Consider the following 12,427-nt stretch of genomic DNA (forward strand, 5'->3'; position numbering starts at 1 on the left):
GGTACTGTACATGTTGAAATGTAACCCTAGCCCTAGTAAAATAATGACAGGAGGAGATTTTGCAAACACAGATTAAACTTCATATTGGAATAAATTACATTTGTGTGGATTCTCACTTTAAAATACTTCTCCAGATGAGGTTTCATCAACGCTGGCCAATCGAGTCTAGAACATGTAAAACTGAAATAATAAAAGATTTATCACCTCACTGAGTCGTGAATGTAACTGTAATGGAAGAGTAATTCTTCTAGCTTATGATCATTTATGCGGTGCATAACCCCAAACCATAAACCCTTACCCTACCCATAAACCCTAACCTAACTCTAACCCCTAACTCTAACCCTTGTGCATGTGTATGTAGCAAAGTGCTTGCACAGCTGAGAAAAACTCTACGATACCATTTTTGTTACTTCTATATCTTTACATTCCAGTTTCCCTGGACCCTTCATGATACACCCACCCACCTACGCAATGTTGATCATTAGTTTGGAGAGCCAGATTTCCTCACAAAAGCTGTATTTTGTAAGTAATCAGGCAATGAGGGTAATAGTGTTTTTATGAAAGTAATAAAGAACTAGTTTGAAAGCAGGCTACTAAGCCACTGTAGACATTTCTTGGCAAATTGTAAGAGGGCAAAAAAAGGAGTCTGTTTAATACATCTCTAGTGAACAGGGATGATGGGAAAACACCTACGTCCACAAACAGCATTATTAGCATTGTCTGCCTTGACCTCATCCTCTGAAAATTACATGAAAAAGACAAGAAAACACATCTATGAGTAAGGGTCTGTAATGGTTGCAGTTATATAATTCTACCAGCTTCTTCAATGAGCTATAAATAATGGGAGAAATACAAATTAAGGACTTCTTTACAGAAATAGCTACATTGGCCAATGTTATACATTTGAAGTTAAAGCATGTAATTAAATGTCACTGATCATTCATGCAAAATTTCTAAAGGGAAAAAGAAGCAAAATGCTGCATTATCACATCCTGCCATGTTGTTTTTGTGAAAACATGTTTCACATCAAGGACTGTTCTGGGCAGTCTCCTGCCTCGAAACATCCATACTCGTTTCTGATTGGTCTACAGTATTTATTGGTCTCCACAGTCGTTAGTGTTCTCAGCATGTGTTTCTCAGAAATACTGTATGAAGTGAATGATCGCTTAAGCAGCAGTCACACAGCAGACACCTAGTCCACTGGAGTCAAATTCTTGACAGAGGTTTCTAGGTGGAATTAAGATGTCCTAAAAGATTTGATTAGCTGTACAGCACAGCTCATGAGTCCTGCCCCCTTACGCAATGGAATTTAGTTAGATTAGAAGCTCAGTGGGTATATCCCTATGATACTTTTGCTATAAACACATGGTAGCAGTAGAAGAAACATTTTATTTTTTATTTAAGAAGTTTTTTTGGTCTCCGATATGAGATTTCAAAATGTGGATGGCACTCTGTCTTGGCACTTGCCCCTGAGTCATCCATCATCTTCTGCTCAGGGAGAACTTGAGATTGAACACACAGCTACAGAACGTCTCGCCAAGTAATGACTAACAGATCAGCTTTCAGTCACCAATAGCTACAGAAGCACAAACTTTTTATAGTGCAGCCATACCTCTTTAGCACTGTGTACAATGCTAATGTATTTTTTAAAATTAGGAAAAGTCATAACAACATTATTTTATGTATTTTAGCACATCTCTGGAACAATAACAGAGGTTTAAATTTATGCTTCACACATGGAAAGTTGATCACATTCTTCCTGATGCTTCAGCAACTTAGCATATAGCAATTAAGACATGTAAAGCCACTATCCTCAGATAAATCGGTCAATGCCTTCATGACTAGATAATATAATATACTATAATATAGTATTATAATGTAATTAAGCCAATGGATTTGATAGGTACAGGTTTAAACTAGCTAGCTACAAAACAAGACTTGTTTCTAGCTAGCTTATTGATGCTAACAGAGTAGATGTCTATTCTGTTAGCTAAGGTAAATAATTACCAAACATATCAATTGCAGAGTTCTTTCAAACTAAAATGATCATTCACGAACAGCTAGATAACATGTTTTAAAAAGCATGTTTAAAAAAAAACTTAAAAGTTTGATTCCCAGTGGAACAAGACCTGTGTTGCCCACGCGCATTGCTTATTTATACCTTACCAATATACCAATACATACCTACACAAACATAAATCACTCTCTTTTTCTATCTATATCTATAAATACATAAATTGTAATGCAATCCTTGATAGCTCACACACCGGACATAATGTACTTTCAATGACATAAAATGTCTCACAAAAGTATCGTTTCCATTTAATTTACAGATAAATTATCATTAATACCTGGGTCACACCCTGGCTGGTACCCAGCCACCCCTCACCGATCACACAGATAAATATCAATATGCATTCACTTCCCTGGTCCCAATCAGTGATTTATTGAATGATCTCCTTCACCTGTCCCTCATTTATCATCACTCTTTTAATCCCCAAAGGTGCCCAAGACCAGTGCTTCTCTACAATGGCCCTTAGCCTTATAGACTGTGCCAAGCATGCTACTGCCGAATAAGCACTTTTGCTTTGTGATCTTTTTCCTAATATTCATTGCCACCTGACCACTGTTATGTTTGCTCTATATAACCTATTCAGTGTTGTCCTGCCTTTGCGAAGTATTGCCATGTTTTCCATATGCATACCAGGCTGTTTTTGTTTTGATCTGTTTTTTTCCTTTGTTTTGGTCCCTTTTGTTTAGGTGGCGATTTGGACTATCTACCCTGGCTTTGGTCTTTGGACTGTTCTTCCATTTCTCCCGTCCTACACTACAGTATATTGCCAAAAGTATTCACTCACCTTGAGCTTAAGTGACATCCCATTCCTAATCCATAGGGTTCAATATGACGTTGGTCCACCTTTTGCTGCTAGACCAGCTTCAACTCTTCTGGAAAGGCTGTCCACAATGTTTAGGAGTGTGATTATGGAGATTTTTGACCATTCTTCCAGAAGCACATTTGTGAGGTCACGTACAAATGTTGGACGAGAAGGCCTGGCTCTCAGTCTCCACTCTAATTCATCCCAAAGCAGTTCTATTGGGTTGAGGTCAGTCAAGTTCATCCACACCAGACTCTGCCATCCATGTCTTTATGGACCTTGCTTTGTGCACTGGTTCATGTTGGAAGAGTAAGGGGCCAGCTCCAAACTGTTCCCACAAAATTGGGAGCATTGAATTGTCCAAAATGTCTTGGTATGCTGAAGCATTCGGAGACAAGAGTCCTAATGTACCGGTACTGATTGAAAAAGCACATCAAACTGCATTCTACCTAGGAATGTGTATAGGCCTCTCAAGAATAACTATCATAGAGTTTTGTGACTTTGGGACAATATGCAAATCTTATGTACACAGTTTGCACAGTGATAAATGGAGGTTGAAGGATGGAGCACCTTGTGTAACTGATGATGACGGATTTATGTTTACCAAAATAAAAAGTGCCATCTATTTTTAATATGGTTCTTAAATCAGAAAAGAGCAATGTCAGTGATGTCAAGTCAAGAGGGATCAGACACAACTAATATGATTTGGACTATCCAAAGCAGCACTCACGTCTAAGAGGAATCAAAAACCTCTAAATTCAGTAGAAAGGTGATTATTGGTTATACCCATATAGACAATATTATGTAGTGTGGAGAAGCCAGACTGAAATGTCATGAGTGTGTATATATATATATATATATATATATGTGTATATATATATATATATATATATATATATATATATATATATATATATATATATATATATATATATATATACTGCTCAGAAAAATAAAGGGAACACTTAAACAACACAATATAACTCCAAGTCAATCACACTTCTGTGAAACCAACCTGTTCAGTTAGGAAGCAACACTGATTGTGAATCAATTTCACCTGCTGTTGTGCAAATGGAATAGACAACAGGTAGAAATGAGAGGCAATTAGCAAGACCCCCCCCCTATAAAAGAGTGGTTCTGCAGGTGGGGACCACAGACCACTTCTCAGTACCTATGCTTTCTGGCTGATGTTTTGGTCACTTTTGAATGTTGGTGGTCCTTTCACACTCGTGGTAGCATGAGACGGACTCTACAACCCACACAAGTGGCTCAGGTAGTGCAGCTCATCCATGATGGCACATCAATGCGAGCTGTGGCAAGAAGGTTTGTTGTGTCTGTCAGCGTAGTGTCCAGAGGCTGGAGGCGCTACCAGGAGACAGGCCAGTACACCAGGAGACGTGTAGGAGGCCGTAGGAGGGCAACAACCCAGCAGCAGGACCGCTACCTCCACCTTTGTGCAGGAACAGGAGGAGCACTGCCAGAGCCCTGCAAAATGACCTCCAGCAGGCCACAAATGTGCATGTGTCAGCACAAACGGTTAGAAACCGACTCCACAGATGGGGGTTGTGCTCACAGCCCAACACCGTGCAGGGCGACACTGAGCACATGTGACAGACGTGACAGAGTCTGGAGACGCCGTGGAGAGCGATCTGCTGCCTGCAACATCCTTCAGCATGACCGGTTTGGCAGTGGGCCAGTAATGGTGTGGGGTGGCATTTCTTTGGAGGGCCGCACAGCCCTCCATGTGCTCACCAGAGGTAGCCTGACTGCCATTAGGTACCGAGATGAGATCCTCAGACCCCTTGTGAGACCATATGCTGGTGCGGTTGACCCTGGGTTCCTCCTAATGCAGGACAATGCTAGACCTCATGTGGCTGGAGTGTGTCAGCAGTTCCTGCAACACGAAGGCATTGAAGCTATGGACTGGCCCGCCCGTTCCCCAGACCTGAATCCGATTGAGCACATCTGGGACATCATGTCTCGCTCCATCCACCAACATCACATTGCACCACAGACTGTCCAGGAGTTGGCGGATGCTTTAGTCCAGGTCTGCGAGAAGATCCCTCAGGAGACCATCCGCCACCTCATCAGGAGCATGCGCAGGTGTTGTAGGGAGGTCATACAGGCACGTGCAGGCCACACACATTACTGAGGCCTTTTAAGGACATTATATCAAAGTTGGATCAGCCTGTAGTGTGGTTTTCCACTTTAATTTTGTGTGTGGCTCCAAATCCAGGCCTCCATTGGTTAATAAATTTGATTTCCATTGATGATTTTTGTGTGATTTTGTTTTCACCACATTCAACTTTGTACAGAACAAAGTATTCAGTGAGAATATTTCATTCATTCAGATCTAGGATGTGTTATTTGAGTGTTCTCTTTATTTTTTTGAGCAGTGTGTATATATATATATATATATATATATATATATATATATATATATATATATATATATATATATATATACACTCTATTTATTTATTTATTTTTTTATTTACACTATATTTGAGATTCTGTAACTCTTTCTAGTAATGCAGCTATGAAGGGGGGGTTAGAAATATGTCAATGGTTTTCGAATATGACTTTATTAAGAGCAAATTCAGAAAGGGCGACTGACTTTTAAAGAGCTGTAGGAACAGAATCAGAAGCCTGCAACATGTTTATAAGAAGACGGGAGCCGAGTCAACTCAAAGCACTGAGGCAGGAGGAGGATCAAGTTGTCAGATGAATTAAATTATCCTACAAGCTCAGGAATAACTGTGTGCTAGTGAGGTAGGGAAAAAAAAGACTAAGCAGGTCTTAGAGGGATGTCATTATAATTAACTGTAGAAGAAGCTAAGGTGAAATGCTGTCACATTTTGCTAATTAGGTCTTTGAAAATCCAAGAAGACACATTGCTCAGCGGAGCTTGGAGGAACAACAGAGGGAGACTGAAGAAGTTTGTTGAGAGTAGCGAAGAAACACTTGACCTCACATCCACCATGTCACGGTACAGCCCCTGACCCCTCCCCTGGGCGTGTTTATGTTGTCTACGTCTGTGGATCTCCGTGGGTGTGGTTGTGTCTGAGTGTGTTCATCGGTCTCACCTGTGGCTCGTCTCGTGATCACTCGGGGCTTATGTGGTTTGTCTATTTAATGTGCGTTCACGCAGCGTTCCGTGCTCGTCTTTGAGTCGTTTAAATGTGTAAATGTTTATGGTCCACATGCACTCTCTGTGCATATTTGTATAATTAAGTAACGTTCGTTCCAAGGAAATAGGACTCCGTGCCTCGTCCTTGCCTGTGCACCCAACGTCACACACCAGCAGTAATATCAGAACTATAGTAAAAGAACAGCACTTACTCTACACTTGAACATGTGGGCTAAGGCATTTTTACGAGAACAGGTTCTTGAAGTTTTCTTGAAGATGCATTCAAGAGGCTGACCAGTGGTTTTCAGTCACTGAAAGAATGGAAGTGGTGAATACAGGCTAATATATTAGGGGAGAAATCTTATGTGACATTTTCTCCCTCTGCCCATCGTACTTTCTACCTGGTCAGTGTGTGTGTGTGTTGCAAATATTGTTTCCCACAATCACTACATGGAGGAAATATACACTCAGGACATACCCAGAAAGGTGGAAAAATCCTCGGGGAAATCACTGACTAGCTCACTGGCTGCCATGGGTATCATACCATTCCACCTGAGGACCTGTTCTAGTTATACCACAACAATGATGAACAAGCTGAAGCTGATAGTCACTCAGAGATAAGTCAGGAAAGGCTGAACACGTGTATGACCAGTCAGCTGAAAGCAACCTTGCTCAGAAAACAGACTTCGGTGACACTAATAATAAAAAAATGTCAGTCTTCTACCGAAAAAAAAAGGTTTTTCTGGGCCTTGTAATAATGGGCCTTGGTGCATTGCTGAGTGGAGGTTCAGTGTTTCCTCAACAATAATTCTAACCTGAACAAAAAACACAGAACTTCGTTAGTTCTGATGTGCAGTCTCCACTGGGGATGACACTGGTTCAGAATGTGAGTTTGATATTTAGTAATGACTGAAAAACTAGCAAGCTTCCAATTTAAGCGTCTAAATGTAGTACCTGAGATCTTGTTAGACTAAATCATGCCATAGTAATGCTCTAACCATGTACTCGTCATGAGTACAAGATTCTAATATGATCAGACTTGTCTCAAAAATCCTGCAGAAGCTATCTTTTGACATTTCACAAAATCTAAAAACACTTAGCCTCTTACATTCGGTGTCAGCGCAGTCGTCATTAATCTGAATGTTTTGAAAAGCCTTCTTTAAGAGTGTATATAACACACAGACTCATTATGGGCCTGAAGTCCCTTTGAGCAGCCGCTGCCTTTCAAGAGGCACATCAGATCACAAACATATTGACGCTCCCTGACTCTTTTCAAGCTCATCTTTTACATCTCCAGGATGGAAGTCTAAAACAGAGGTGAAGATAAGAGGGACCATGGAGTAAACATTTTTTTATGCTTCGTTATTGTAGCTCAGATGTAAGCCCCGCTACCAGCTGGGCCCCATACACACTCCCTCACTTACGTAGGATAAGCTAGAAATCAGTCGCTGTTAGTCCCGACCACCCTCCTACCGCGGCCAACCACTAGCCGATCCCACCAATTCCCACCCAGGCCTGATATATGAATATCAGAGGTGAATGGAGATAATGACGTTCAAAAGGTTTTATTACAGAATCCAATCATATAAAAACATTTCACAGCAAATATTTATCAGGACACAATATCAGTACAACCCCAGATATTAATTATCTACTCGATTGGGTGTAGTTAGATCGTCTCACCATGAAGTATACTCCCTGAAGTACTCCAGCTTAAAAGGGCCCAACCAAAGCAAATAAAACACACACACACCAAAAGAATATCCAATAAATAAGTATACACTACAAACTTCACTACAACACCAGCAAATAAATCACACGTGAACCATACCAGCAAAAGGAAGGGCCCCAAAGCTGGTCACTCACTCTAGGCAACGTCATAGACGAAGCACACGTCCTTACGGGTTGAGCACTGAAATGGCCTGTTACAACAATAGATGTACACGCTGAATTAACACTCGACTAAGACAAAATAAAAACTGATTTGTAAAATTTTAAACGGGAAGGAAAGAACAGTGAATGCTTCAACTGGTAGGGAAAACCATGCCTGTAAAACAAAAACATGACATTAACACCTTTCGGCTCCCCCCCCCCATGGGCATTAACGTAGCCTCTGTCCCAAACGATAAGTGCTGCTGCTCACTGCGACCGATAACTCGGGACTCACTGATGCATACTAAGTTCAAGGCCACATACCCGGTTCACTTTATATAAAACGCTCAGAGCCTCGCTGGACGACCGTCCGAACCGCAGCACACTAAAACCACAAATATGTACACTCCTATAATTTAAACAACAAGCAAACACGGCACTAATAGACATTCACCCATTCTGCCAGTGAATACTTTATAAACACAGCACATACCTGCATCAGATCTGGTTAACCCAACCTTTTCGCTCTTCCGTGTGCCCGGAGGTGCGGACCTTAGTAAAAACTCTTCGCGTGCTACCGGCGTATCTCTCGGACCATAAGCCAAACGATAAATAACGTACGGACCTTAGTAAAAACTCTTCGCGTGCTACCGGCGTATCTCTCAGACCATAAGCCAAACGATAAATAACGTACGGACCTTAGTAAAAACTCTTCGCGTGCTACCGGCGTATCTCTCAGACCATAAGCCAAACGATAGTTGGAGGCAAATCCCGCGACACTTTTAACCCTCCTGTCGTGTTCGGGTCAAATCTGACCGATTTAGAACTTAAACCACTCATAAATATTGTGTTTTACATCTGATTGCTGCAAGGCCTTATGCCATCCTCCACACTATGCACTGGAACATATAAAAGTGATGATCATCTTTTTCATTGAATTTTGAGTGTTTTAAACCAACGTTTTACATCTGTGTTGTTGCCGGTCAAGCGTGACCATCACAGGAAATGAATGGGTATTCAGAATATATTCATCTATCAGACAGAAAACATCCCCATACACACTCACACACACACCTATACACAGCTACACACACAGACACACACCTACACACACACACACACACACAGACACACACACACCTACACACAGACACACAGACACACACACACACTCACTCACACACACCTACACACACAGACACACACACCACACACACACACACTCGCTCTCTCTCTCTCTCTCACACACACACACACACACACACCTAAACACACAGACACACACACCTACACACACAGACACACACACCTACACACACACCTACACACACACCTACACACACACTCACTCACTCACTCACTCGCTCACACACACACCTACACACACAGACACACACACATACAGACACACCTACACACACAGACACACACACACACACATGTTGTGCCTATGTTTGCAAGGCCCCTCTGATCTGAGTGTGACATGCCACTCATGTGCATGAATTCACACACACACACACACACTCACTCACTCACTCACTCACTCACACACCTACACACACCTAAACACACACAGACTCACACACACCTAAACACACACAGACACACACACACACACCTACACACACAGACACACACACACACATGTTGTGCCTATGTTTGCAAGGCCCCTCTGATCTGAGTGTGACATGCCACTCATGTGCATGAATTCACACACACACACACTCACTCACTCACACACCTACACACACCTAAACACACACAGACTCACACACACCTAAACACACACAGACACACACACACACACCTACACACACAGACACACACACACACATGTTATGCCTATGTTTGCAAGGCCCCTCTGATCTGAGTGTGACATGCCACTCGTGCATGAATTCACACACACGCACACACTCACTCACTCACACACCTACACACACCTAAACACACACAGACTCACACACACCTAAACACACACAGACACACACACACCTAAACACACACAGACACACACACACACACCTACACACACAGACACACACACACACATGTTATGCCTATGTTTGCAAGGCCCCTCTGATCTGAGTGTGACATGCCACTCGTGCATGAATTCACACACACGCACACACTCACTCACTCACTCACTCACACACCTACACACACACCTAAACACACACAGACACACACAGACACACACACACCTACAGACACAGACACATGTTATGCCTATGTTTGCAAGGCACACTCTGATCTGAGTGTGACATGCCACTCGTGCATGAATTTACATGCGCGCGTGCACACACACACACACACACACACACACACACACACACACACACACACACTCACTCACTCACTCATTCACACACACACCTACAAACACACACACTCACTCACTCATTCACACACACACCTACACACACACCTAAACACACACACACACACACACACACACACACACACCTAAACACACACAGACACTCACACACACACACACCTACACACACAGACACACACACAGACACACAGACACACCTACACACACACCTACAGACACAGACACACACACGTTATGCCGGTGTTTGCAAGGTGGTGTTTGCAAGGGTTTTTTGTGTGTTAAAACAGACCGGTCTCTGAAGACCGGGAACACTAAAGTAAAAAACGTGAGGTCAACAAAACCGAAGGGTTAAAGTCGTGCCTACCCACGCAGCGTGACTCCCAACTCCACCCTCCATACCAGGTAAGTCCCAAGAAGGTGTATCCACTCGTTTAACCTGGTATTCTTAGTAGGGGGTCACACAGATAAAATATGGAAGTGTTTTATCAGGGGACAAGGCTAGTATGCTGGTCTGGTTATACATGCCCTAAATATCCTGGAAGTTGGTCAAAAGCAACAGATGTTTGAAGACCACATTTGTTCAGGCTCGAGAAGTGCCCAGTTACATAAGACAGAAACCCCAGAATAATTCAGCCAAAGATACAGTGAGAATGGTGTCTTGATGCATTTGCCTACCCTGACATGACTTTTTTTGAATCATGAAAACATTACATTATTGGTTATAATTCATTTCCTCCACCTACTCGTTTCAGAGGTGCTGCATTTGAAGGAAGGTAATGAAAAAAAACAAAAATATGGCCTTTTAAATTATGCACAACAGCATGCCGGGGAACATGAACTGGGAAGGTACAAAAAGGTTACACTTAATTGCCGCAATAATTGCAATAAAAGGTGAACCATTTTCATCACATAACTACTTCCCAGAAATCAAAGAGACACTGGGTTCACTTAAAAGAACAGGAGTAACACCCATACTACAAACAGATGCATTACCATTAAGATCGTTCCTGACTGCTGAGCCTGGTGTGACTGCAAAGTGTTACAAACACAAAGAGGCTGACACATCAACAACTGATCATCAACTTTCAAACGCATCATGTTGTCTCATATGTCATGTAATTTTAAGGACCTGTGCCATACTTTACCAAATACCAACTACAAGGCCAGATGTATATTTATAACCTAGGGGTAGTGCTTTCTACATGTGCCGATGTGCACCACTACAAATAAACCAGCAAGTAAACCTCCAATACTTCCTAAAAGGACATGATATGCCATCAAAGAATAAGAGCTTCTCACATTTATAGCAAGTATATAAAACCCCAGTGCTGAATTAACACATGCATTAAGTGGTTTAACTGATGTTCTGGGCACAAAGAAATGAGTGCAGCTCCACCCCTCCTGTCTGAAGGAACCATCCAACGTGTGTTTAATTCAGTTACCTCCTTGGGATCTTCTCCTTTATTTCCCTCTTTGCGTTGGAATATAATTAGCATCTTCACAGCTGCCACCAGTATAGCAGAGAATACATAAAAAGTGAATGTCTCTCCACATAAATATTTACACTAGACTGCCTATCTGGTAAGTATGTGTCATATTTAGCCAAGAATTTTCCCCAGAACCATTACACATTGCAAAACCAAAATGCATATTTTGCTAAAATGCATATTTTTAGATATTTTAATGCAATTACTTTCATGTTCTAGGATTTCAGAGTTATAAATAATGAATGTTTCAGTGATCAGATTGAAAACTATTTGGCTACTACGAATCATATTATGAATTAGAAGGGCTCAAATCAGGTGTTTAAATCAGTGTATGTTGGCTGCTGAGGGATTTTGTTAAATGACGTGATGTGTTTGAGATGGAAATGTGTATTGTAATCCTAACAGACAAGTCCCAAATGGATCTGTAGGGACCCAGCCCCAGTACCACAGACTCCAGTACGATTGCTTATTTTATGGATCACACATTCATCATTCAAAGTTGAAAATGTTCAAAGTTTAAAATGTGCAATTTATATATTACAAATATTAATTGTTGCAAAATACTGCAAGCATGAAAAGGCCAGTGAAACAACAATTATGGAACCCAGAGACCTTCAAACACATAACCGGCTCAGTGAGGCTTATGTAACTCTAATGTCCAATTTCAAAACCTTAATTCTTGCTGCAGTTGGAACAGCAAATATAGGCCATGTTTTGCTCCCAT

The sequence above is a fragment of the Brachyhypopomus gauderio genome, chromosome 8, assembly GCF_052324685.1.
Source record: "Brachyhypopomus gauderio isolate BG-103 chromosome 8, BGAUD_0.2, whole genome shotgun sequence".
In the NCBI taxonomy this organism is placed as follows: domain Eukaryota; kingdom Metazoa; phylum Chordata; class Actinopteri; order Gymnotiformes; family Hypopomidae; genus Brachyhypopomus; species Brachyhypopomus gauderio.